At 35.6% G+C, this 27,723-nt stretch overlaps 1 protein-coding gene across 3 annotated transcripts in view; it reads right to left on the bottom strand.

The window, feature by feature from the left end:
• Window positions 1-27,377, bottom strand: part of FSTL5 (follistatin like 5) — a 579,511-nt gene extending 552,134 nt beyond the window's left edge. For all 3 annotated transcript variants that reach the window (XM_006081840.3, XM_023753401.1, XM_006081839.3), the window contains exon 1: window positions 26,950-27,377. The gene's annotated coding sequence lies outside the window, so the exon portion shown is untranslated. The remainder of the gene's footprint in view (window positions 1-26,949) is intronic.
• Between the last annotated feature and the right edge of the window lie 346 nt (window positions 27,378-27,723).

The raw sequence follows: 27,723 nt of genomic DNA, 5'->3' as shown, positions 1-27,723 counted from the left end.
GTTTCGGCGACTTTCTTTTCTAAGTCTTCATCTTTCATGCTTTCCCTGGCTTTCCATGCATTCTTGTTATTTCAATTGTCATCTAGAGGGTTAACTTTTCTAAATCAAAATCTCTTCCCAGATTTAGAAATGTGACAGCTTATTGTAGTTTTTCACTTTGACAACTGCATACATATCTCAGAAAGATATGTCCTAAGTCAGAAGCTTACCCTCAGCCATGACTGGTTTGGCTCAGTGGATAGAGCGTCGCCCTGGGGACTGAAGGGTCCCCGGTTCGATTCCGGTCAAGGGCATGTACCTTGGTTGCGGGCACATTCCCAGTTGCGGGTGTGCAGGAGGCAGCTGATTGATGTTTCTCTCTCATCAATGTTTCTAACTCTCTATCCTTCTCCCTTCCTCTCTGTAAAAAAATCAATAAAATATATTTTTTTTAAAAAAAAGCTTACCCTCTCACCTCAAATACCTACATCTCTCTGTGGTGTCTGTAAGGAACTGTTATAACTGAAATGGGCTTCGCTGCAAGGGATGACAAGACCCCAGTTGCAAGTGAAAAAAGAAGGGACTGAAGGCAATCTGGAGGAACAACATGCCCGTGGTGATTACTTTTGATATAAATGCATCAGCAAACCAAATAATTTACTAAGCGTGTGTCAAATGTAGGATTCATATATACAGTTTTGGATGGGATATAAGAACTCCTGCCAAATGGGTTCGGATTGAGAAGGAGACTTGGTTAGAGTATTTACCAAAAACCTAGACAGAATTCTGAAACAGTAGACTGAACCAATGAGCCAAATAAGTTGTAACTCTGTACCAGAAAATGTAGCCTGTGAATATAGCCAGTTTTATACCAAATAAAGTTAATTCAATTTACAGTATTATTGCAGAATTATGTATTTCTTACATAAAGATATATTTTCCAAAGTGCATTCCACAGAGCATTAGTGATATATTCATTGTATTTATATACGAAGGAAACAGACTTAAAGGTCAAATAAAACTTAGGACTGGTGGGATAAAAACACTTCCCAGATACTTCAATGTGATAATGGGTAATGGAAACACTAAGAGGAAGCTGTAGTATGCAGGGTCCTAAAAAATATTTAACAAAAATTCCTATTTTGTTTTCAAAGAACATATTAAGTGATAAATGTTCCCGTGGTTACACTTTGAAATAAACTGTGATAAATAAATGCAGGCAACCTAGTGGCATATAGTGAGTTCTAAGTAAAACAAGATTTTTAAAATGCAGTATATTGAACAATGAAGAAAACATGCTTAAAATAGACTTTAACTTTTTCTCAGCTATTTTACTATGTTGGCTATGAATCCAGTTATCAAAATTCTCCAAGCGAAAACTTAATTAGAGATGGTAGATATTTTGTACCATAATGAATGATCGTTACATGTGCCCTCAAATTTCAACATGAATATTTAATTGTTCATAAATACCAAATCTCTCTCAGGCATTATCTGGTTCAGAGCCTAGCAAAGTCCACTATTTAAAGCTTGAAGATCGTCCAGTCATCCAACAGGCTAGGGTCTGGGGAATTGTTCACAGAAACCATACTGCAAATATAACTTTTGCTTTGGGAGCAAGGAATCACAGCTAGATTTGGACAAATACAATAGCTACTAGCCAGACATCACTGACACATATACCTAAAAGTTTCATAATCTATGGAACCACTCCTGAAATGTGTCTCCTTACTACATTAGAATCTCTTTGAAGAGGGCTGTCCCTCCCTTTTCTTTTCTTGCTCCAATTACTAGTTCAGAGCTTATAACAATAAATGAATCAACACTTTGGGGCAGTTCAACATGGTTGAAAAAATATTGTTTTGTTTCTCTAAAGCTGGTGTTAATTTTAACTAGATTAAAATTAGTATATATTGTAGTAGAAAAGTAAAATAATAGCTAACAGAAATTAACATATTTGCTCTCAAGCAAAATTAATCCACATAGATTTTCAAGAAGGACAAAAAACACATTTAGGGATAATGGATGTTAAAAACATGTATCAGCGACCAATGTATCCTGGTAAACAGGTGATTCTCTGTTTCAGTGAACACTCAGAGGGCTAGGAGGGAAGTCTACCCCACTAAAAAGGGAAGCAAAGACAAGACCTGATGCAAACTTTCAATATTGTATTTAAGTCTCTGATAGCCAAGAAGCACCATTATGAGGGCAGAAATTATACAAGCACATAGTAGATATACTAGTAAATATAACTAAATATAAGATGAGCTTCCTCTCTCTTTAAATGTACTAGGTAAAATATGTAGTTCAACAATCCAGCTCTAATCTAAATATAAAGCATTTTTTTGAGAAATCAGTATCATGAAAAGAATACTCCACAGTATTCAATTAAATAATTAACTGAATTAATTAATTTGATTGGTACTTATTATAATAGCACATTTACAGATTAAAAGAGAGTAGTGTTAATACTGAAGGTCATCTTTGCACATGCAAGTATAATTCCCTTGATTAAATTTAAGATAAAGTATGATAAAAAAAACTTTTAGAAAACTAAGAATAGAAAGGAACTATTTAATCTAAGGTATGGCTCAGTGGTCTATCACTGACCTATGAAGCAAAAGGGCACAGCTCAATTCCCTGTCAGGACTGCATGCTCAATCCCCAGTAGGGGCATGCAGAAGGCAGCCACTCAATGATTCTCTCTCATCATTGATGTTTCTCTCTCTCTCTCTCTCTCTCTCTCTCTCTCTCTCTCTCTCCCCCTCTCTTTTCCTCTCTGAAATTAATAAAAATATTTTTTAAAATGACATCTATTTTAAAAATTAAAAGAAAATTATTAACAATATCATAAGTATTGAAATAATCCTAAATAAACCTAGCAACCCCCAATTAGAAACAAAGAAATAATAAAATTAAATATATAATTTGAAAGTTTAGGGAAAATTTTGTATTTAATGATGTGCATTTTTGTTACCAGAATGAAAAACAGTTGTTGAAACAAAGAAAAGTTGTTATGTAACACACAATTGCACTTCTTTAGGCCACAACATTTAGTTAGAAAATGTGTTTTTTAATTAACATACAGAGTGTCAATTAAAAATACATTAAAGCCCCTTATAGAATAAACTAAAACATTTCATTGAAAACATTAAGCAATATTAAGTAAATTATGACATTGACTACATTTTGGAGAGTAGAACTCTCCATCATAAATATATCAACATTCCTCAAACTAAGCTATAGAATCAGTGCAATTCCAATCAAAATCCCAGTGGGATTCTTTTAATTTGATAAGCTGCTTTAAATTGCATATGAAAAAAAAAAGCCAAGACTTTTGAGAGATCCCTGAAAAGGACTAGGTGGGGAAATTGGCAAGTGAAGAAAACGTTTGAAGGGTGAAGTGACAGGCTATAGCAAATCATCTAACAGTTTGAGCACATTGAGAACTTAAAACTGAACAATGTATTTAGTAATGAGGAGGATATTGCTCAATAGGATTAGTAAAATGGATTCAAAAGAAGATATATTTGGCCCAGCCGGTGTGGCTAAATGTTTGAGAACTAAGAGGTCACTGGCTCAATTTCCAGTCAGGGCATATGCCCAGGGTGTAGGCAAGATCCACAGTGGTGGGTGTGCCGGAGGTAGATGATCAATGATGTTTCTCTCTCTTCAATTTTTCTCTCTCTATCCTCTCCCTTCCTCTCTCTCTAAAATCAATAAAAACACACTAGTATTTTATGAAAGAAGATATATTTAAAGAGAGAAAGTAGAGATTGCTTTTCAGGGAATTTGCCAAAAAACTGAAAGAAATGGAATGATGGCTGATGGATAATCATAATCAAAAGAGTTCTTATTTGTTGGGTTTACAGAAGGGAAAAAATGCAACATTCTTTTATGCTGATGAAAATAGTCTAGCAGAGCTGAACAAACTGATGAGGCAGAAAGGGAGGAGAGAATTCTTGGAGCAATGTCCTTGAGAAGCTAAGAGAAAATGTGATACAGTAAATGATATGTTCCAAAGTTTTTTCAAAAGTAGATGATGAAAGAACAAGAAAGCATTCTCAATCATATGCATGCATACCTGCATGAGCTTTATAATATAACTAGAGGCCTGGTGCACAAATTCGTCCACGGGTGGGGTCCCTCAGCCTGGATGGAAATCATGGCCAATCAGGGCTGATGGGGGGATGGACCGCAGGAGGTTGCCCAGCCATGGGAGGTTGACTGTGGGAGTGTACTAACCACCAGGGGCAGTTCCTGCATTTAGCATCTACCCCCTGGTGGTCAGTGTGTCATCATCGCGACCAGTCCACCGGTCATTTGGCCAACTGGCCGTAACTGTCACTTAGGCTTTTATATATATAGATATCTACAGTTGTTTAACAATTTCTTAAAATAAAATGTGATCTGCTTAAAAAACTCTGATATCTAATGGTAGATAACATGAGAAAAATTAAAGACCACTTAATTTTCCTAGGTAGTAATCTGCTATTCGTATTTAATTTTGTTTCTAGTATAAGGTATTAAATTACAATAATTCAAAAATCAGTTTAAAGCTTATTGTCAGTAGCTTGATTTGTATTAAGACATTTACATATGTTTTCTAAATTTAACTTAGATTTGTTTCAATTGTATTTTATTTTAAAATTTTAATTATGAATTCATATTACCACATACCAATATTCTCTATATACTTTAAATATGAGAGAAAATTGTTGTTTTTCAAGATCAGTATTAGTACCAAAGACAATCTTACCTATGTTTAGTGGTCATAATTGTTATGCTCCTTGTTAAAAGCACATATAATTGACATCAACTATATATATAAATGTCCAAAGCAAATTATTTTCTTACCATTTTTTTCTTTTAAATGAAATAGTTCCATGGCGTCCATAATTGTTATAAGTTGTACATTTTTGGAGTACTAGGATCTTTAAGTGATCATACACAGTTTAAAAAACTGAGGCTTTGAGTCTCAGGTCCTAACAGCTAAAGTGACATTGTTACATTTTATTCTTACCTCTAATAATATCTTACACTATACACACACACACACACACACACACACACACACACACAGGGAAGCATGCTTTTACAGAGTTTCTAAGCATAATTTTTGCTGAAGTTCTTCTGTTTTCTCTCTGGAGTATGAACATTACTGTTCTCACAATATTGTATATTTTACAGTCAAAATTATTTACTGGAAAAATTCAAGTCATTGAAACTCCCAGGGTGATGCCCCAATTTCAGTGCTCCCATAATTATGTCTAAGACAAAACCTGCTGGCAGAATTGAAAGCTTTAGTTATAGTATTGTGAATGCAGTGAAGAGTGGTGATGGGCCTTCATTGGTCTCAGTGGGAAAAAAAGGACTTTCCTAGTGACTGGTCTGTGGGAGATAAACAAAACATATTCTAATGTGATCCAAAGTTAATGAACTTTCAAGCATGCAGGAAAGGAACAAAATTCAAATACACACACCAGTGACTTATACAGCTATAACTTAATTATTTGGGAGGAATTTCTATTTGTGTTATACCTTCTATTATCGATGTAATTCAATTGGATTGCCTTCTTATATTTGCATTTTAATGCACTAAGAGGATTTAATTTGAACTTTTTCCCAACAAGACTATTCCAAATGGAAATTTATTTCTAGGTTACTCTTTAAGCTGTATCCCATTCATTACAAGCAAACATGTCAGAGTATGCTATGTTGCATGTAATCACTCAGAGTATGTGATTAGTAGGGAATCAAACTCAACTTAATTTTTTAAACAACCTTGTTAGCTCTGGAGGCACAATCCAAAGTTTTGCTTCATCGTCAGGTTTTAAACATCAAGATTTAAATATCATGGTTATTTTGAAAATTTGATTAGACAAATATAACAATCAATAAGAAAAAAGTGAATTATTATTGCATCAAGGAACTACTAACAAAGTGATTTTAGTCAAATGATTTAAACTCCATCTATTTCAGGTTTTGTGGAATTATTTTAAAAACTGGTAAAGCGGCCTCACTTTATGATGTCCTCATCCCAACATAGGCATCAGAATGTGCCCATAGCAAGGGAAGAAAACACAGATGATCAGACACCAGCTCTTAAGGACTTCCAGAAGGAAGTGGCGCTATTGTGCTTCCTCTTTTCACTGGCCAACCAGGTCACATGCTCACATCTAACTTCAGAAAGATAAGCCAGTGCAATATTCCTGTATGCACAGATGGTGAAGAGAATTTTTAAAAATGGTGTAAAATAATTTATACCACAGCCCATGTCCTGTAATATTGTGAAGCTTGTAATGATCTTATTATGTATATTATGATTTTTCAAGGCTGGTGTGAGACTATATTGAATTTTCTAACTCATTGTACACTTTTAAGTGGGTTATGTTAGCACTAAATTTCTATTAACATACCTTAAAATATTTTATGATACATGTTAACTTAGGAACAGATAAACTGAAAATATTTCACAATTGCACTATAGTAATTAAGATTTTGATGCTCGTTTATTACCAAAAGATATCTAATTATGGCAATTTCTTATTTATATACTAGAGGCCCGGTGCACAATATTCGTGCATGGAGGGGGGGTTCCCTCAGCCCAGCCTGCACCTTCTCCAATCGGGGACCCTTTGGGGGATGTCTGACTGCCGGTTTAGGATATCCCTCTCACAATCTGGGACCACTGGCTCCTAACTGCTCACCTGTCTACCTGCCTGATCGCCCCTAACTACCCTCCCCTCCTGGCCTGGTTGCCCCCAACTGCCCTCCCCTGCTGGCCTGATCTCGCCCCCAACTGCCCTCCTCTGCTGGCCAATTTGGTTCTGATTGGTTGGTTTCTATGCCAGTCAGCATCAAAGCTCCGCCTCCTAGGCAGCCATTGATTCCCCACAGCACCCAGATTTGGTTCTGATTGGTCGGTTCCTATGCCAGCCAGCATCAGAAGCTCCACCTCCTAGACAGCCATTGGTTCGTCACAGCACCCACAGTTGGTTCTGATTGGTCAGTTCCTATGCCAGTCAGCATCTCCGGGCCTATATCCGGGCATGATCAGAGAGGCGGGGCTGAACAGCGGCCCGTAGAGGCTGGGAGATAAAGAAAGGCCCGGCTGCTGGCAAAGCCTGGAAAGAAAGAGGGAGAGAAAGAGAGAGGCAAGTACTGATCAACAGCTGCCACTGAGGCTGCGGATCAGACCCTGCCTCTTTCTCTGGGTCTCAGCCCCCTTGGCAGTCAGTGCTGGGTTGCCAGGCTGCAGCGGGGCAGTCAGTGCTGGGTCGCCATAGCAACCCAGCGCTGACTGAAGAACTTCTGGGTTGGTCAGCCTTCGGTCGTGATCCGTCATTACGACCCTGGGCTTTTATATATTAGGATCATAGTGATGAAGGAAATAATGATTTTTGGAACCCAGACCTTATCCCTTTCAGTATAAAAAGTTATTTCTAACACTTGAGTGCAGATATTTACAGATCAATGTCATGTCTACCTATATCTCTATCTGTATCTTTATCATCTATCTATCTATCTATCTATCTATCTAAAGAATACTTCCTTTTCATTGAAATAGGCTTTGGAATGAATCTATTCTAATGGAAGGATCAAATAGAGAACTTCCTTTCTAGGGTAAATTCCTTAATATTAACATTCTGTCATATGTTTGCAAATGTATGTACAAATCTATGATTTTCAGATTAGTATATAATTACTCATCATCCACAAAAATAAATTACTGTATCTACAGCTCAAGGAGCTTTATTATCACATATTATTTAGCTAGCTCATTTTAAAATATTTTTGTAATTTTTTGATTTACAGAAAAGTTGCAAAGGTAGTACATATACCTGATGCTAATTGGTAACCATATATCCCACACCTAGCATCCTGTCTGTAAACATTTTACATTACTATGATACATTTGTCACAATAAATAAATTATTATTAACTAAAGTCCATACTTTCTTGTGAGTTCCTTAGTTTTACCTAATGAGTTATTTGTTTCCCAAGATCTCATTGAAGACATCACACAAGATTTACTCATCACATTTCTGTGGGTTCTTAACTGCCATCTCACCGTTTCCCAATTTTTACCTTTCCAAAATTTTGTAGTACTTTTCTTTGGAAATTAGTTTCCAAATTTATGTATTTCTTTTTAGGTCACTGTTGCTAAATTAACTCAGAAATGTTGCTTTTCAAATAATGCCAATCAAGTCCAACATCAAGAAACATTTCACAAGAAGCTTTTTGACAATAGGCAAATAATGGATTTTAAATCTATGAAAGTTCTTTGATGTTTGGATTTCTAAGCATGTCCTATAATATGCTTGTAAGGATTTTCTGTAGTACAGAATATAAGGACTTTCTGTAGTACAGAATTACACAATCACTCCATTGCTGAGAAAATACAAAATAGAGTGAAAAATTCAAGTTGAATTCACAGTTTTGTACACCATTTAAGTTAAAATTCTACTTGAGATCAATTCACTATACTTTTTCTGGATGAAGAGGTATTTCAGAAGCACTTTTTATTGTTTTAATTGTTTCCTTAGTTTCTCATTTTTTAATTAATTTGTATCTACAGAATTTATGTTCTAAATATATGGACTACATAGGTAATTTATAGTCACTTATACCTATCTGACAGACTCACCTTCATTACATAAACCACAATCTGTGTTACCTAGATCTTTGAGATGACTGGCCAATATTTAGTACAATTTTATATTTAAAAATAATAAATACTTCAATGTTGAGTCTCTCAGAACCATCCTTATTAGATGAGTTTATGAACAAATTAAACTACTCCACAGTGGTGGAACACATTTTTAAAATTAATTATATAGGTTTCAAGTGTACAATTCTGATACATCATCTGTATATTGCATTGTGTGACCAACACCCAAAGAAAAATATTCTTTCATCACTAATAGTTGACACCCTTTACCCTTTACTATCTCCCCACACTCCTTCCCTCTGGTAACCACCACACTGTTGTCTGTGTCTATGAGTTTTTGTTGGTCTTATTTGTTCATTTGCTACTTTCAGTTTTATATCCCACATGAGTGAAATCATATGGTTCTTGACTTTTTCTAACTTATTTCACTAGCATGATATTCTCAAGATCCACCCATGTTTTCAGTATTTCATCTTTTCTTCCCCCCCCCCACATTTTTATTGATTTCAGAGAGGAAGGGAGAGGAGAGAGATATAGAAACATCAATGATGAGAGAGAATCACTGATTGGCTGCCTCCTGCACATCCCTACTAGAGATCAAGCCCACAACTGGGAATCAAACCTCGACCTCCCACCTCACAGGGTTGAGCCCAACCATTGAGCCTGCCAGCTGGGCAGTATTTCATCTTTTTTATGGCTGTGTAGCATTCCATTGTATAAATGCACCACAATGAAATTTCAGAAAAAGAAGTGGAAAAAACAGTTCCTTTCACAAATGCAACAAACAATAAAATACATAGGAATAAAATTGACAAAGGATGTGAAGGACCTAAACAATGAAAACTATAAAGTATTATTAAAAGAGATTGGAAAAAGCACAATAGTTAATATGTCCAGATTACCCAAAGCAATATACAGATTTGATGCATCCCCATCAAAATCCAAATGAAATTTTTAAAAGCAATAGATCAAAAACATCATCAGAGTTGAATGGAATCATAAAAGACCCCAGAATGCAATCCTGAGAAAAAAGAACAAAGCCAGAGATATCACACTCTCTGATTTCAAATTATATTACAAAAATCAAAACAGCATAGTACTGGCAGGAAAACAGACACAGAGCAATAGAAAAGGACTTAGAGGCCAGAAATAAACCCACTTGTGAGCGGGCAACTTATTTTTGCAAAAATCCAAAAACATAAAATGGGGGGGGGAGGAGGGGAAGAAAGCCTCTTTAATAAATGTGCTGGCAAAATTAGAGAGCCCCATGAAAAAAGAATGAAACTAGACTACTGTTTGTCCCTATATACAAAAATTAACTTAAAATGGATCAAAGACTAATTCTTTTCTCTAGTATCCCCAACTATAATTTAAAAATCTATCATTAAAAATTCTTCAAACCCAATTCAAAATAAAGTGAACAAAATGCACTATTTGTATTTTTTGTTAGATTATTATTGTGTTATCCTAAATTCCTTCTGTGTCTTGAATCTAGAGCTTTAATGCATTTTCATCCATCACATATGATATATGATATATATACATATGTAATTCTAGTGAATCTTCAACTTAAAATATATCAACATAATACTCGATTGTATGTATACATAACTGTATATTAATAAGTATGATAATTACAACTGATTTAAATGTTTTAGAAGATTTACATTATACATTATTAAAATAGAATAGTACATATTTCAAGGTAAACATGATTAAAGTTAATTACTATCAATAATAAATTATCATAGATGTAGTTTGACCCCCTCAAAAAAATAATTGTGGTCACAGTAAACATGAAATTTTTCTACAATGTAGCTAAAAAATAATATTCAACTTATTGTAATACATATGATTTATTACCATTCTTTGTTTTTCTGAATCAGGCATCATTAACTTGCATTTCAAAAAGGAAAAATCTACCCAAACCATTTTATAAATCAATACAGCTTATATAATTGGAAATGAATTTTAAGTGCTATAATGATTACAAGAATTAAACTCTTTAGAAGTACTCAACCTTAAAAGAATATACATAAAAAGAAAACAAACAAAAGAATGTTTGATGCTACTCTATGCAAGTTTTTGTGAGGAAAAATATTGCAAAGTAAAAATCAAAGCCTTTTGTTTGTATAATAAGCCATCTAATCATAGTTAGGAAGCTCATAAATGGAGTTTCGTGTTCAAAAGTTATTATAATTACAAACCCCCAATATGAAGTGTCTAAATATATCTGCTCAAGATTATACATAAAAATCTGGAAGTGTGAAGTAATTGAAATGAGATATACATGCATTGTTTAATCTTAGTTTCTCCTTATCAAATTAGGTAATAATAAAGATTTCTGCCACTAAAAATTCAATGTAGATTCATTCAATTTGTATACATATTTATATTAACATTGTTATAAATATATAAAAATCTAAATATTAATAGGAAAAATAAGATTATTTTTTGAAAATATTTTTGTTCCTGGTAAAAAATGCTACCTCATGACTCTACTTAATTTGTAAGTCAGTTTCAATATGTAGTTCAGTTCAATATCTGTTTCTAAAGTAAAAGGTAAAAGTTTTGGAGATTTTCAGAAATAGAAGTTCTGATATTGGACCATTTAGTGATAAGACATGCATGGAAAACAAGGAGATAAAATTGCACTAATAAAATTAGTTTTATCTCCTCTCTAAATTAGGGAATGTTTTCACTTATGGTGCTTTTGCCTTAAGCTAACAAGTTAGAATTTCTCAATTAAAAATAATGACTAACAAGGGTTTCTTTGGAATAGTATATCTTCGTTTAGAATCTTAGATACTCAAAAATGAGTCACATTAAAGAAATACTCAAGTACTTGAGAAACCCAAGTGCTTTCTAAGAAGCCATATGTATTTTTTAAAATATATTTTTATTGATTTCAGAGAGGGAGAGAGATAGAAACATCAATGAGAATCATTGCTCTGGCTGCCTCCTGCACACCCCCTACTGGGGACCAAGCCCACAACTCAGGCATGTGCCCTTGACAGTAATCAAACCCGGGACCCTTCAGTCCGCAGGACGATGCTCTATCCACCAAGCCAAACCAGCAGGGGCAAACCGTATGTACTTTTATTGAAGGCTTTAGAATTGAGAAAAAGCTTGCATGGAAAATATGACACTAAAATTACAGGGTATTAAACATGTAGACACGCAGCATTGATGCTTGAGCTTGGGAGGCCCATATGTGATTCCTTCCTGTCTGTGACAGTGTGGCCTTTAACTTTTCCAGAAGCCTTGGGCTTAGCATGGGTTCTATCTTAAAAGCTCTTCAAAGTTTTAGTGACATAATTGCTCAATAAATAATTATTACTATTTTGTAGAATCTAATTTTCTTTGACTATATAAAATCAAAGAAGGTTCTCTTAGGTTAATGGTCAAAGGATATACAAAGAAAATGTATAATAGAATTATTTATAAGAAACATACAAAACATCATTTTTAATAATAAGCTAATATAAATAAAATTCTGAAAGTGCAGTTTTGACTTTGTTAAATTAACAAAATCAAAACACATAACACTATGGGCAAATATCTCAAACATTACTAGCTTAAGTGGACTGATGTAATCATTATGGAAAATAATACCACAATAGCTATTTCTGCTCTTAAGAACAATCCAGGGATCATACTAAGTAATTTAACTTCTGGGAAATGTTATAATAATAAATTTGAATGGATTTCAAATATACATTTCAAAAATTTGTAGATCGCTCAGCATTAATATAAAAAGTGCATGTCAAACAATAGTAAATAATGTATAAATTTTACTAAAATGCAAATTTAATATGATCATAATAAGTCACATATGCTACTATTGAATTTAAGTGTCTTATATAAAAAGGCAATTAAATTGGAAAATGATTATGCAAGGAAAGAATATATTAATTTAGTTAAATCAATGTTAAGACATTATCCTATATAATAAAAGGCTAATATGCAAACAGACCTGATGGCGAATGACTGGTCATTATGATGTGGACTGACCACCAGGGGGCAGATGCTCAACACAGGAGCCGCCCCTTGGTGGTCAGTGTGCTCCCAGAGGGGTAGCGCAGCTCAGCCAGAAGCCGGGCTCACAGCTGCTGAGTGCAGCGGAGGTGGCAGGAGCCTCTCCTGCCTTCACAACAGCACTAAGGATGTCCTAAGCCGTCAGTCGGACATCCCGGGCTGTGAGAGGTCACAGGCCAGGCTGAGGGATTTCCTCTCCCCCCCCCGAGTGCACGAATTTTGTGCACTGGGCCTCTAGTTAGTAATAAAAGTGCTTTCTTTTAAAAAATGTTGCAATTTCACAGGTCATTCTTACAGCATATTAGGTTTGCATCTGAAACTTTAGGGTATGTTTGATACTCTCTGGCTCAGTTGGTTGGAGTGTCCTCCTGTACACCAAAAGATTGCGGATTTGATTCCCAATCAGGGTATATGCCTATCTAGGTTTCAGATTCAATGCCCAGTCAGGTGCATATGGGAGGCAACCAATCAATCTCCCTCTCTCTCTCTCTCTCTCTCTCTCTCTCTCTCTATGTGTGTGTGTATATATATATATATATATATATATATATATATACACACACACACACACACACACACACACACACACACACACACATACTCCTTTCTCTCTCTCTCTAAAATCAATGAAGACATATCCTGGGGTGAGGATTTTTTAAGTGTTTAAATTAACATGTTTTATATTTTCAGCAAGACTGAAAAATAAGCAACAGAATCCCAATAAAAACGAACAGAGATAGTTGTTGTTTTCAGGTTTATAGGATATAAAATATGAGACATAGCTCATAGTATGAAGTTACTAACTGAAAACATTAAGAGTTTCTGAGGACTGATGGCTTTAGTTTTGTGCTAATTTTTATTTTATTTTTATTTTTTTAAATATATATTTTATTGATTTTTTACAGAGAGGAAGGGAGAGAGATAGAGAGTTAGAAACATCGATGAGAGAGAAACATCGATCAGCCGCCTCCTGCACACCTCCCACTGGGGATGTGCCCACAACCAACGTACATGCCCTTGACCAGAATCGAACCTGGGACCCTTCAGTCCACAGGCCGATGCTCTATCCACTGAGCCAAACAGGTTACGGCTGTGCTAATTTTTAAACATTTGGAAGAATGTTGCTACAGTGGCTGGGATAAAACAAAAACCTATGTTTAAGTCCAATATGTTTAAGCTAACCAACATAATTTTACAGTACGGTCTGTTATAATCTTAGAACTATCACATATTTAATTTAAGACTAATGTTGTTTTATATAAGTCTCTTGAATACTAAATATCCACTTTTTAAAAATTTATCTTTATTGTTGAAAGTATTACAGATCTCCCCTTTTATCCTCATGGACCCCTTCTAGCTCGAACCCACCCCCCACCCCAGGCCTTCGCCACTCTATTGTCTGCGTCCATTGGTTATGCATATATGCATGTTATTTCATGTTTTCTTTCCTGTATCAAGAACCCTGTATCAAGATCTAAAAACTAAGTCAGTAAAAGCCTCAATATCACAGAATGGGATCTTCACAGTGTTTAAGCAATCTATATAAATGGAACCAATTTACCTTCTGAAATGAATAGGACAAAACAATTTAAAGAGAAATGGTGAAGCTTCTTCAACTATTTAAATAGTCATGAATTTCCAAACTTATAAAAAGTTTATCTTGCACTTAAAATATCTTTATTTCCTCTACAGAAATAAGACTGCTTTTGAAGGGAAGCATGGTGACATTAGAAAGCTAGTATCACCATATCCTTAATGCCCTCTTGAGCTCCCTCTACTGATTTTTAACCTAACTGAGATGTTCAACAAAACATGTAATTAATGAGATGTCCAGTCGAGTGCTAGCATCGAGAGCAGTTTTCACAGCTGGGCACACAGTTCTACTCCAGACATTATCAATTAAGTTGCACAATTTGTGCAAAGACAGGGAAACAAACTCAATGAAAGCCTTTCACCTTCCTCAGGCCTCAGGACACAGAGAGAAATGAGACATTTGCCAAACAAAAGTATAAAGAGTTGTAGATGGTATTTATTGGACATTTTGTTGTCATGAACTATAAATATGTAGACTTAGCATGCAAAGCATTTTTTAGAAAATTTTCTCCTTCACCTTTTAATTTTTTTAGCTCAATTAATTATGGCTTCATGAGAAATGTCACCAAAGAAAATAATTCAGGCAAAGCACTGGCACACTGTGCAAGTTCCTTCAGGACTTACTTTTTTGTAAATGTGCTAACTTTTGAGACTCTGCCAAGGGACTGAGATATTGTGCATCTAATAGCATTTATTTTCTAAAGTTGTGCATATATTTTATCATATTCATTTTCTTTTGATTCTGCCTTAGATGGTCCCATGATGTCAGTTTTTGTAAAAAGGGTGTAATTACATAATAACTAATAAACATTGTGGTTTCTCAAGCATGTGCACAAACCCAAAAGGCATTCTAAGCATTTCTCATTCCCTAACAATGCCACAGTGTCTGGGATAATGGATCATTTGATATAAATGCCAGCTCACTGGATCACTCCCTCAAAGTAACAGATTTTAGAGCACTTAAGTTTTATATGAAAGAATGTGAAGATCTGAACAAATAAACCATACAATGCACAAAGATAAAAACTAATTTTTGGAAATTAGCTTGAAGTCCTGGTATTTAGTTGCAACATGCTTGGTATACTGTGCTTAAAAATGAAAATTAATTTAATCTAATCTAAATAACATAGATTAAACACATGGTGTGGCAAACAAAGTGGGAAGCCAGCCTGGCCTGTATAGCTCAGTGCTTGAGCATCGATCTATGAACCAGAAGGTCATGGTTCGATTCCTGGTCAGGGCCTAGGTTATGGGCTTGATCCCCAGTGTGGGGCATGCAGGAGACAGCCAATCAGTGATTCCCTCTCATCATTGATGTTTCTATCTCTCTCTCTGTCTCCCTTCCTCTCTGAAATCAATTATATATATTTATATATAGATAGATAGATAGATAGATATAGATATATAGATATATATATAAAATATATTTTTATATATATATAAAATATATTTTTATTGATTTCAGACAGAAAGGGAGAGGCAGAGAGAGATAGAAACATCAATTATGAGAGAGAATCATTGATCCGCTGCCTCCTGCACACTTCCCACTGGGGATCGAGCCCACAACCCAGGCATGTGTCCTTCACCAGAATCGAACCCGTGACCCTTCAGTACACAGGCTGATGCTCTATCCACTGAGCCAAACCGGCTAGCAGTGGTCAGCAAACTGCGGCTCACGAGCCACATGCAGCTCTTTGGCCCTTGAGTGTGGCTCTTCCACAAAAAACCGACTTCTGCACATGGGCCACAAGTTTCAATCGCACTGTACATGCGTGCCCGCACGTGGTATTCTGTGGAAGAGCCACACTCAAGGGGCCAAAGACCCCCATGTGGCTCGTGAGCCGCAGTTTGCCGACCACTGGGCTAGGGCAACAAAATATATTTTTTTAAAAGAGGGAAGCTTATATTCTTTAATGAGAAAATCACAACTAATCATCTTTTGTCATGATGGAAGCCTTTCCATTTTTGCCAATAATTAAAAAAACAAGAAAATTACTCTAAACAACACATACAGATGGCCAAGAGGTATATGAAAAGTTGCTCAACATTACTAATCATAAGTGAAATGCAAAGCAAAACCACACTGAGATGTTAACTCACACCTGTGAGGATGGCTATCATTAAAAAAAAGATAATGTGTTGCTGAGAATGTAGGAAAATTGGATCCCTAGTGCTGTGTTGATAAAAATGTAAATTGATACAGTCACTGTAGAAAACAGTATGAATGTTCCTTAAAAAAATACAAAGAAAACTAGTGTATGACCAATCAATCCCACTTCTGGCTATCTATCTAAAAGAATCGAGGCAGAATCTCAAAGAGATATTTTCATTCCCATGTTTACTGCAGCATTATTCTCAATAGCCATAAGTAATGTTAACTTATCAGAAATTACTTAATGGGTCCTTCAGAGTGACAAAGTTGGCACCTAAGATAATCTGACTCTTTTTTTTAAATTCTTCATTTTGGATACTGAATTTAATATTGCTCCTTCTTTTTAAAAAAAGATATATTTTATTGATTTTTTACAGAAAGGAAGGGAGAATGATAGAGAGTCAGAAACATCGATGAGAGAGAAACATGGATCAACTGCCTCCTGCATGCCCTTGACCGAAATCGAACCTGGGACCCTTGAGTCTACAGGCTGACGCTCTATCCACTGAGCCAAACCTGCCAGGGTATAACCTGACTCTTTAGTAGCACTCTTATCCTTTAGTAATTCTTTACCTGTTCTACTTTTCATCATAACACATATCAATGTCAGATATTACCCTTTGCTTTATTGATTGTTTATTGTCTGTCTTTTCACACAGAAAGAATAGAGAGGTAACGTTGTCTATCATTACTGCTCAACTCCCATCACCTAATAGGGCACCTGCAACATAGAAGGTACTTAAAACTCATTGAATTAATACTCTATTTTATAATAAATAAGAACTTAATAATTTTAAATATTGTTCAATAAAATGAAAATTTGAATTTATACATTTGTTAAGTTTTTCAGGTTTTAAATAAACAAGAACAAAATTATTATTATTATTATATATATAAAATCTTCTTTTGAAGATGACATTCTTTTAAAATGTGGTTTTTCTTTCAAAGTAAATATAAAATAAATTTCATGTGCTTTCTAAATAATTAAAATAAATAACATGTCACCTTCTGTATAACTTCTTTATCATTTATAAAGCATAACATTAAATATAAATTCCTGATTTGCATGAAAATATTCCATGTTGCATGAAATCCTCCTATATAATAAAGAGGTAATATGCAAATTAACCCTAACACTGTCACAAGATGGCTGTGCCCACAGTAGATGCTGGGTTCCCGAAACACAAGATGGCTGCACCCACAGCAGAAGCCGGGTTCCTGTAACGAGCCGTAATGAGTGATCAACAGGGCCCTGAGTATGTGTGGCGCCGGGGTGGGAGACCTGAGTCTGCACCCCCCACCCAGTGGGGCTTGACGGAGGACCTCAGGCCACACGCCCCTGCCCAGCAGGGCTTGACGGGGGACCTCAGGCTGTGCCCCCTGCCTGGTGGGGCTTGATGGAGGACCTCAGGCTGCACCCCCACCCCAGGCTGGAGGACTTGAGGCCGCGCCCCCATCACAGCACTGGGCCAGGGGACCTGAGGCTGTGCCCCCCGCATGGCAGGGCTTGACGGGGGTGGGGCCAGCCGGGTCTGGGTCTCATGTGATTTCAAGGCACGCGCAGGTGGACGGGGACTTGACTCTGGATCCTGCAGCACACCCCAGACTCTGTCAGGAGGTAAATTTTCATGTAAATTTTACTAATTTTCTTTCATCTCTGACATTTCTATTATAGAGAAAGGGCAAATAGCAATATTAAAATATTTCCTCTAATTAATTCCCTTTTAATGTGCACAAATTTCATGCACTGGGCCACTAGTAAGATAATAAAATTCCTTTGCATGGTTTGCAATTAGTCAGAAACCAAAAAAAAAAAATGTAAAATCTGAATAGATTAACAAAATCAAAAATCTAGAAACATTAATCAATCCACAAGCACATATCTACTAAATTCTTACATGTATAAAACACTGCATGATAGAAGCAAACAAAAAATAATAAAAAACTTCAATGAGAATTAAATAATATGAATGTGAATAAATTCTAAATCACAAAGTTTTGTATGCAAGAAAGGAATTCCTAGGCCTTTTCCTTTAAAGGGAGTTTAAGATTAATTAGGAAAAACAGCCTAAGACACATTTTTAAAAATCCAGATTGTCCACTGCATAGTTCAGGTCATTAATGCTACAGAGGAAAGAAATGAGTTCATTGGCACTATAGCAGTGAAGACAGACTCTGAGGTTCAAGTAGAATTTGAACCAGGTATGCAGGCAGAATTCTAACCTGAATCTCAGTGATCCACACTTACCTTATCTATAGGCAGACCCTTTAACTTTCCTTTGACCAATAGAATATTACTACTAGGTGATGTAATATTGCTCTTGTGGTTATGTAATGTTGTATAATAAAGAGGAGAGATTTTAAGATATAATTAAGGTTCCAAATCAGTTGACTTTATGTACATTCAAAATATCTGAACTGGACTTGACCTAATGAGGTGAGTCTTTCAGAGGCTGATCTAGAGGTCAGAAACTGAAGGAGTCAGTGAGATTATTATCTGACCTTGAAGAAACATTCTTCCATGAATTCTGGGCTGCAAAGAAAGACATCCTGCCAAAAGCCAGTGATCTTGGAGGACCTTGAGTCTCAAAGAAGATCCCAGCACTGGCTGAAAATTGATGTTAGATCCTGAGCAGAGGACCTAGCTAATCTGTATCCAGACTTGTGATCCATGAAAATTATGAGCTAATAAATGTTTAAGCCACTAAAGTTACACTGACTCTTATGCAAAAATAAAAAAGAAATAGACACATGTAAAGAATGGACATTTTAGTGTCGTCCACAATGACATTGACATACCATTTATTGAAACAAAAGTATAGACTCTGAAAAGTACATATGAGCACATTGTGATCTTATGAGAAAACATGGCGGGACACAGAGGAGTGGAGCGTAGGCCGAATTCTTGCAGACATGACAGTCCAGATAGGGCATTGTGATTGTATAGAAAGGACGAATCATACTTAATATTTTGACCCATCTGTGTTTTACTTTTGTGCATTGCACAAATGAGAAATTTAAAAATCAGATTGATTATTTGCAAGGTGTAGGATCAATTAGAATGATCTTAAGAACAAGCAGAGAATTTCAACTTACAGTAAAAATTAAAGAGCCACTGATGATTTCTGAACACAGTGACATTTGAAAGCTTACTTTAATCAAGAGGAATTTACAAGAGGTTCGAAGTCTGTATCAGCAGAGCATAATAATTATGATCATGCAGCTGGTTTCAGACAGAGCTTGGTCTGAGTCCCAGCTCTGTGGGCAACATAACTCTTAAGATTTGGTCTCTCAACCTCATAAGGTGCTGTGCAAATAAAACAAAATAATGTTTATACATACTGAACACCTTTCATGGCATATTATGAATCATCAAAACTTTAGTGGCTATTATTATCATTTATTATTACAGCAGAAGAAACAAGAGCTAGGGAGATCAATGTAGAGAATGTGGAAATAATTCTGGCTGAGCTAGAACAGTCGGAGTCAAGGTAAACTTATAGGAGAAGAGTATAGAAATAACGAATTAGCTAAAGCGACATTATAAAGGGATGAATGTCAGAACTTTGGGACTTATTATATATAGTATAGTAAGCATGATGTAGGTTTCAAACACCTATGAATTTTTAGACCTGGGTAAATAAAAAAGAGTGTGTCATAAAATGATGGGCAGAAAAATTAGAATTGGGGGCCATGTCAGGGATAAGATGAATTCATGGAGTTTGTGCTATCACCATCAAATCAGAGTTAAAATGTCTAGCAGACCTTTGTAAATACATTAATGGAGTTCAAATCTGGGCCAGAGCTATAGAATTGGAAGATATCTGTGAAGAGAGAGTAATTGTAGCTGTTGGAGTGAATGGACTTCCTGCAGGGCTCCACAGAGAATGAGGAACTCTGAGTTAAATGAAATGTATACAAAGTGGTGCAGAAAATTCAAGATTAAAAATGTTTATACCACTTTGGAGAAGTGTCTGCTTAGGTCCTTTGCCCGTTTTTTAATTGGATTGTTTGTTGGGATTTTTTGATGTCGTTTTTATAAGTTCTTTGTAAATTTTGGATATTAACACCTTCTTAGATGTATCATTGGTGAATAATATGCTCTCCCATACAGTGAGTTCCCTTTTCATTTTGTTGATGGTTTCTTTTGCTGTGCAGAAGCTTTTTAGTTTGATGTAGTCCCATTTGTTTATTTTTCCTTTTGTTCCCCTTGCCATAGGAGATATATCAGAAAAATATATTGTAAAAAAAGAAATAAAAGAGAGAGTAAAAACTCAAACTCATAGACAAAGACAACGGTGAGGTGCTTGCTGGGGATGAAAGGGGTCACAGGAGTTGGAGGAGGGTATAGAGGGTATAAATGGTGACGGAAGGAAACGACTTGGGGTGGTCAACACACAATATAGATGATGTGTTGTAGAACTGTTCACCTGAAACCTATATAACTGTTAACCAGTGTCACCCCAATAAATTCAATAAAAAATGTTTATATCAGAGTTCATTTCAAAAGTAAAAACAGAGTATTGCTAACCAAAATATAAAATATAGGGTGTCCCAAAAATGAGTACACATTTTAACAGCTGATAACTCAATTATCACAATAAACTGTATGTCAATAAAAGCTGACTTTATAATCATTCAAAGTGCATATACATTTAGGGGGGGACACCCTGTTAATAAAAGCCCTATAAACTTTCTCCACAAATCAAACTTTTCTATGTCCTTTGGGATTCATTTAATAAGGACAACCCAAAACTTGGATAATGAGGATTCACTAGGGGATGTGATGCAACTCTGTGGCTCACCCAGGAGCTGTGTTATAATTACTGCCACCAGGGCTCACCTGTTCTACTCAGTCAGACTAAATACTATACGAAAACAAACACATAAAACTCTTAAGACACTTTAACTACTCTATTATATTGTTTTTCATTCTATTTGAAATACAAAGATAAATATTGTCTGTTGCTAATATTTTGAATAGCCTATGACAGTGGTTCTCAACCTTCCTAATGCCACGACCCTTTAATACAGTTCCTCATGTTGTGGTGATCCCCAATTTCATTGTTACAAATTGAACATAATTAAAGCATAGTGATTAATCACAAAAACAATATGTAATTATATATGTGTTTTCCGATGGTCTTAGGCGACCCCTGGGAAAGGGTCGTTCAATCCCCATGTGGGTCGCGACCCACAGGTTGAGAACCGCTGGCCTATGAGATCAAATAAAATAACACCTCTCTAACATTAAATACGGAGGAAAAACTTTTTCTTCTTTTTTTGTTACTCCTCATCCGAGTAGAGAGAGGAGCATTGATGTGAGAGAGACGCATTGATTGGTTGCCTCCTGAACATGCCCCAACCAGGATTGGGGCTCGAGAACTGGCAAACCGAGATATATGCCCTTGACCTGAATTGAACTCAGGACCCATCAGTCTGCAGGTCTATACTCTATCCACTAAGCCAAACCTGCTAGAGTGGAAAAATGTCTTAAAACTTTGGAATTATGCACTCTAAAGGATATATGCTATTAAATAATTTTAATGCAACAATAATTAAGGAAAAGATTTTGGAATATTCACATTTAGTAAAAATAGTATCACCAAAAATAAAGTTTTAAGACACACACAATTGACTATTTGACCCAAACAGAGGTTCTAGAGCAGGGTTGGTTAAAGAGGATTGAACCTGGCTTAATTGATTAATTCACCTATTCCTGGTTGTGTGACCATGGGCTAGAGAGGTGGAGAGCTTTGATCCGAGTTTCTGTTTTCTTATATCTAAAATGAAGATAATATTAATTTTACATGGTTATGTAAATGTTAAATGACTTAATATGGATGAAATGGCCTAATATGAATAAATAGTAATACTTTAGATGGGATTTTTTCTGTCTTCTTCCTCGTCTTAAATGTATAAGCAAATCAACACTCAAAGACCTTATGCTTAAATATCTATGGCATTCTATCATGAAACCTCAAACGTGTTTAATAGTAACAACACACTGACTCTCTTTCTTTAGAAAGTTGAATGGGACCACCTTCTGAAACCTCAATGGGGCAGTGCAGAGTCTGGTTGACACCAAGGTCACAGCAATTATGGTGGCTTTGAGAAAAAGGGCCACATTACCATAGAGTGCAAGGGGGCATTTGTCTCTGCATGAGAGCAAGAACCTTCACTTTTGGGATTTTAGAAATTAGGAAAAATAAGTCCCTGGTGGTCATTAAAACACTATCTAATGTGTTCCGCGGAAGTGGTCCAACCATGTAAGGTAAATTACTTCCATTTCATCATCATCTTTGGGGAACATAGTTCAGGTTTGTATGTTTTAATTGCTATTGTATGAATATTTTAATTACTACCTTGGTGATACACAGAGAAAATATGTCACTAAAGTAACTTTCTCTTAACTGTCAATTACAATGAACATATATAAATAAAACTTAATTAAAAAGTATTTTCAAATCTTTTGCATTGTGCTTGAGAATTGCTGGCAATGCTAAGAACTAGTTATGAGTTGGAAAAATATTCTCTGTATTGACATTCAAATGAACTCACTAAGCGACCACTTTGCTTTAGAGATTTACATAATTTGATATCAAAACTCACATTAAATTAATATTAATTACTTGGTTTTAAATAAAGAGAGTTCAGAGTTAAGCTGTTCTTCTTCGAAATAAAAATGTTTTAGGTGTAGAAATATCCAGGCTTTGTCCCTTAGAAGTTATATGGCTTATTACCCAAAGAGGTGTAGGAAGTAAACCTGAAATGTCTCTTTTAGAGAATAACTTTCAGAATTCATATTTTCTCAGAATCAGTGTAGTACTCTAAACTCTTTGTTATGTACACATCTATTTTCTTTCTAATTCCTGGCAAATTTTCATTTCTAATTGCCCCTTCCCTCGTCAATCAGCATGAGAGCTCCTGAATGCTACTTGCATGCCAAAAAATTGTGCACGCTCAAGCATACTAGCCTAAATAAAAAATAACAATAATTTGATGACATATTTGCTACTAAAATGTATATATTGTATGATAGCTTATTATGTAAAGTATTGTTATATTAAGCAGCAATTGTTGAACTTAAATATTCCACATCATTCTCATTGCATGTTATTGGTAGAGGAGAATCTACCAAAATTATACTCACACATGCATACACCTTCATGCTTATACTATTGTTTAATTCCTCTTTCAGAAAACCCATTGGAATCCTGGAATTCTGAATTTACCAAAAACACTATCTCATCCATTATAATAATATTAACTTCCTTGATATCAAGGTGATTAAAGCTCAAAGGGATTAATTGTTTTGTTGTGGTGACCTATTTGATGGAAAAGTTAGGGTATTCCACTAGGGATTCTACAGCTCACCTCAAGTAGACTATACCCAAAGGACAGTGGAGGTGTTGAAGCAGAAGTGATTAAGTCTGTTTGGCAAAGGATAATTGTTCAAAGAGCTATTACAATGATATTAACAACAGGAAGTACTTTTTTCTAACCTATTTATTCATAAGGGTCTTTTGAACTTGGTAATATATTAAGTAATAAAAATATTAAAGTTAGTATGGTGATTTTGAGCAAATATGAACAACGAATAGGAACCTACTATTCAGGGTCTTTGGTCGCATTGATAAATGAGCATTAAGAAAAGAAAATTGTCAATAAACTATTATTTGCATAATTTCCTGAATGTAATTTAATGTTACTTTTAAAAAGTCAATTCACTCAAACTTTTTAGCATATTTTAGGCTTATTATTATTTTCTGTATTTCTCTATTGTACATGTTAGTACATAAAAAAGAAATAAATATGTAGCCTTGATAACTTATAACCCGAACTGTTTCAACTTTAGATTAAATCCCACCAAACACAGTTATCTTATTTGTAAGAAAGAAAGACATCTGTCCAGCCATATTTTTTAATTTTACTTTTGTCTAGCTCAATGTGCTTTAAGAAACTGAGAAACAACTAAGAAATACAACTTGAGCATGTCATATAACATAATTGAATTATTTCAGTAATTTTTCTATGCACTTTGTAAAAGTTCATCATCTTGAAGTAAAAAGTGCTATATATACTTGCAGTGCCTATGTAAGGAAATGAATTAGTGCTTTAGCAGGCTATCCATTACTGGATTGAACATTCCTTTGAATTTTACATGGACAGCTTATAACTCCAAAACATGGTCATTTTTGTGGCACAAAGAACTAATGAAGGGCCATATTTGAATATATTTCATAGGTGTCTTCAAAGATGGTAATTTTATTTGTTTACAGTAGGAATCATATGCTGTTTCCAAAGAGTATTTCCTATATGCTAAATTTGGGCTAATTATGGTAAACTAATTTTATCTCTTCAGAAATAAGATACAAAGGCCAAATATGTTACAAAAATTCAATTTAATTGAATCTACCTTTGGCTGATTTCATTATTGCCAGTCAAATATTTTGCTTTCAGCATTTAAGCATCAAACTCTGACAATATGAAACTTCATCTGAAAGAATTCCAGGTATTGGTTGTTCAAGATAACCATTCATACTCAAACAAAGACATACATCTTGGAAAACTTTATGCAAAAAGAAGTCAATGAGATACCCATACAGTTGGGTGAATATAGTGTGTGTGTGTGTGTGTGTGTGTGTGTGTGTGTGTGTGTGTTACTGCCTTTCAAGTAAGTTACAAAGTAAAATATATGTTGATGTTTCAATATAAGAAAATAAAACTAAAATTAAAAGAAGCCACGATTCTGTTTGAAATTCCACAGTCTAAATATATATACCAAGATAATTAGTTTTAAAGACAAAATGAAAAATGTACAGAAGAATGATGCTACATAAATTTATAGAAGTCTGTTTGGTATCATCTTCATGGCTCAGTGTTGCACATACCATGTTTTGCTCCTCTACCTGCCTTGTTTTTAAAAATTTGTAGCAATATTTAATGTAAGATCACATGACTGGCATAAATCCTACAAAGAACATCTGCTTAGGGCAAAACATGAAAAAACCTTAAAGGGATTTACATTTGACCTCTAGTGTTTGCAATAATATTCATTCCTTGTAAAAATCACTCTTGTGTAGGACTGTGCTGTAAATAAAATAAAAAATCTCTATCCAGAGGAATTATTTTAAATTATAAACTCTAAAGCTAAAGTTCATCCCTGTAAGTATAATGCAACTAGAGTAGAAATTTTTATAATTAAAAATATAAAAATACTTAAACTCAGTGTAATCTTTAATTGCTGAAACTGCCTTAGTCAGTTAAGCAATAATTACTAACTCTGCAACAGCTTTTATTTTACCCATTCCTATAAATATAGCACACTGGTTGCAACGTGAACTCTCTCCCATGAAACGCAAAGAAACCCCTACCCCAATCATTTCCCAGCCATCATTTACACTTAATCTGATGTCACTAAATGTCATAAATGAAAGATCATAATTCTATCTATCAAACAAGCCATCATGTGTTTCAAAGTCTGAACAGTAATGAAAAACACACAGCACCAGCTAACTTCTATCATTTAATAATCATTCACTGTGAGAAGTACTATTTGGTGGTTTTCTGTACTGAATTCTTTCTCCAAACACACTCAAAACACACTGCCAATTGACAAAAGGAAAATAGCTTCAAAAGAAAATCTTCTAAGTAGAGAAAAGCTCTCTGTTAAGCATGCAAGAGGTTAAACATTGCTAAAATAGCGAGACATTTTCTCAACCCACACTTCTGAGTTCCATTCAATTACCAACAGCAATAGCAACTATAATACAAGCTAAAACTGTATTATTAAATCAGAGCTTCCCATTTACATCCAACTCTAACCTGAGGGGGTGGGAGGGGATGACATTTACTAGTCTACAGCAGAACAAACAGCCCCCAACTTGGAAATGCACATGACCTTGGGGTATAGCATTTTCAGAGACTGAGTTTCACAAGTTTTATTTGGATCTGCTGCATAACAATACATCTAAATAAGCCCAGCATGGTATAAATGCTCCTATTCCTAGCACCTCCCCTCCAAACACGTTAAGAGAGCTCTGCACTTTGTAGTCTATGCTTTAGATACCAGAGGTAATATTAATAAATCAGAAATTAGTCCACTCACATATGTCTTTAAGAATACATTTGTTTTAAACAACTTGTTGGTTGATTTATTTACTGTAATTTATTAACATATCTTGGGGCTTGCATTGAATTGTTCCTGCTCCTTGAGCCATGCTGGAAGTGTTGCTCTACAAATGTTTATATTTATAAAGCAGGATGTAACATGATGACATTAACTTCACACAAAAGGCAAAGCCCTCAATTTCCCCTCTAGAATCCAGTGCATAATTACCAATAGATGTTCTTTTAATAATAATGATAAAAACCATTTAAATAATTATTGCAATCATTGCCAAAAGTACCATTTCAAATTATAAAAATAATCATAACTTGCTTTTAAATTTTGTATGGCAGTCTGAACCCCCCCCCCCTTTATAATAATTTATAACAATATTTTGCTTACCTTATTTTAACAGTCAAAAAAAGTCTCCCAGAAAGATCCCTAAAAGGTGTGGAAATAGAAATCACAATAAAAATAATAATTAAAAAAACTAAAAAGATCCTCTTAGCTGGGAAAAGATGAAAATAGTTTGGTCTAAAACTACAGAAATCTCCAAAGTCACGCCTGAATGAGCGCCCAGGTGGCAAAGAGAGGACTCTCTCCCACGTCCGCTACCACACTCCTTTGTCAAGTTGATATAGTCCTGCTGGCAAAGCGGTCCGGCAGGGCACAGAGGGTGCAAGAGGGCGTTGTCTCCAGATGCCTGAGCAACTGGTCTGCTCGCGTCCCAGGTTCAGCACCCCCAGCACAGCGGACAGCACCAGTTCCTCTCACCTCCAGGTTTGTCTCAGTCACTGAACCAGGCTGATTCTAGCACCTCCTCCCTAAGCAAGAGCTGCTGCCACTCAACCGGGCGTGCCCCGCCCCCACAGCTGACGTAACTATTTTGCATATCAACTCAGGGAGAGGTGCGGGGCCACCCCTGTGACTTGGCTTCTGCTGGGGTCAGCTGAGGCATTCCGGGCGAGAAATTCCAGACTTCTGATCAGCGTGGGCATCATTGGACTTCACGCGCCATTCACAAGCAGTCCTGAAGAAACTGAATGCTTTGGGTGTCGCAACAGCCTCTGCTTTCCCTGGGACTGCCGGTCCGAGCATCCGAAGCCCTCCGCGGGCACAGCAGCTCCCGTAGGAAGAGGCGAGGAGGGAGGAGGCGGTGCCGCCGGGAGAGGAGAG

The sequence above is a fragment of the Myotis lucifugus genome, unplaced genomic scaffold, assembly GCF_000147115.1.
Source record: "Myotis lucifugus unplaced genomic scaffold, Myoluc2.0 scaffold_1, whole genome shotgun sequence".
Lineage (NCBI taxonomy): Eukaryota > Metazoa > Chordata > Mammalia > Chiroptera > Vespertilionidae > Myotis > Myotis lucifugus.
The sequence above is the reverse complement of the archived record's forward strand: the minus strand, read 5'-3'. Positions and strand labels throughout refer to the sequence as shown.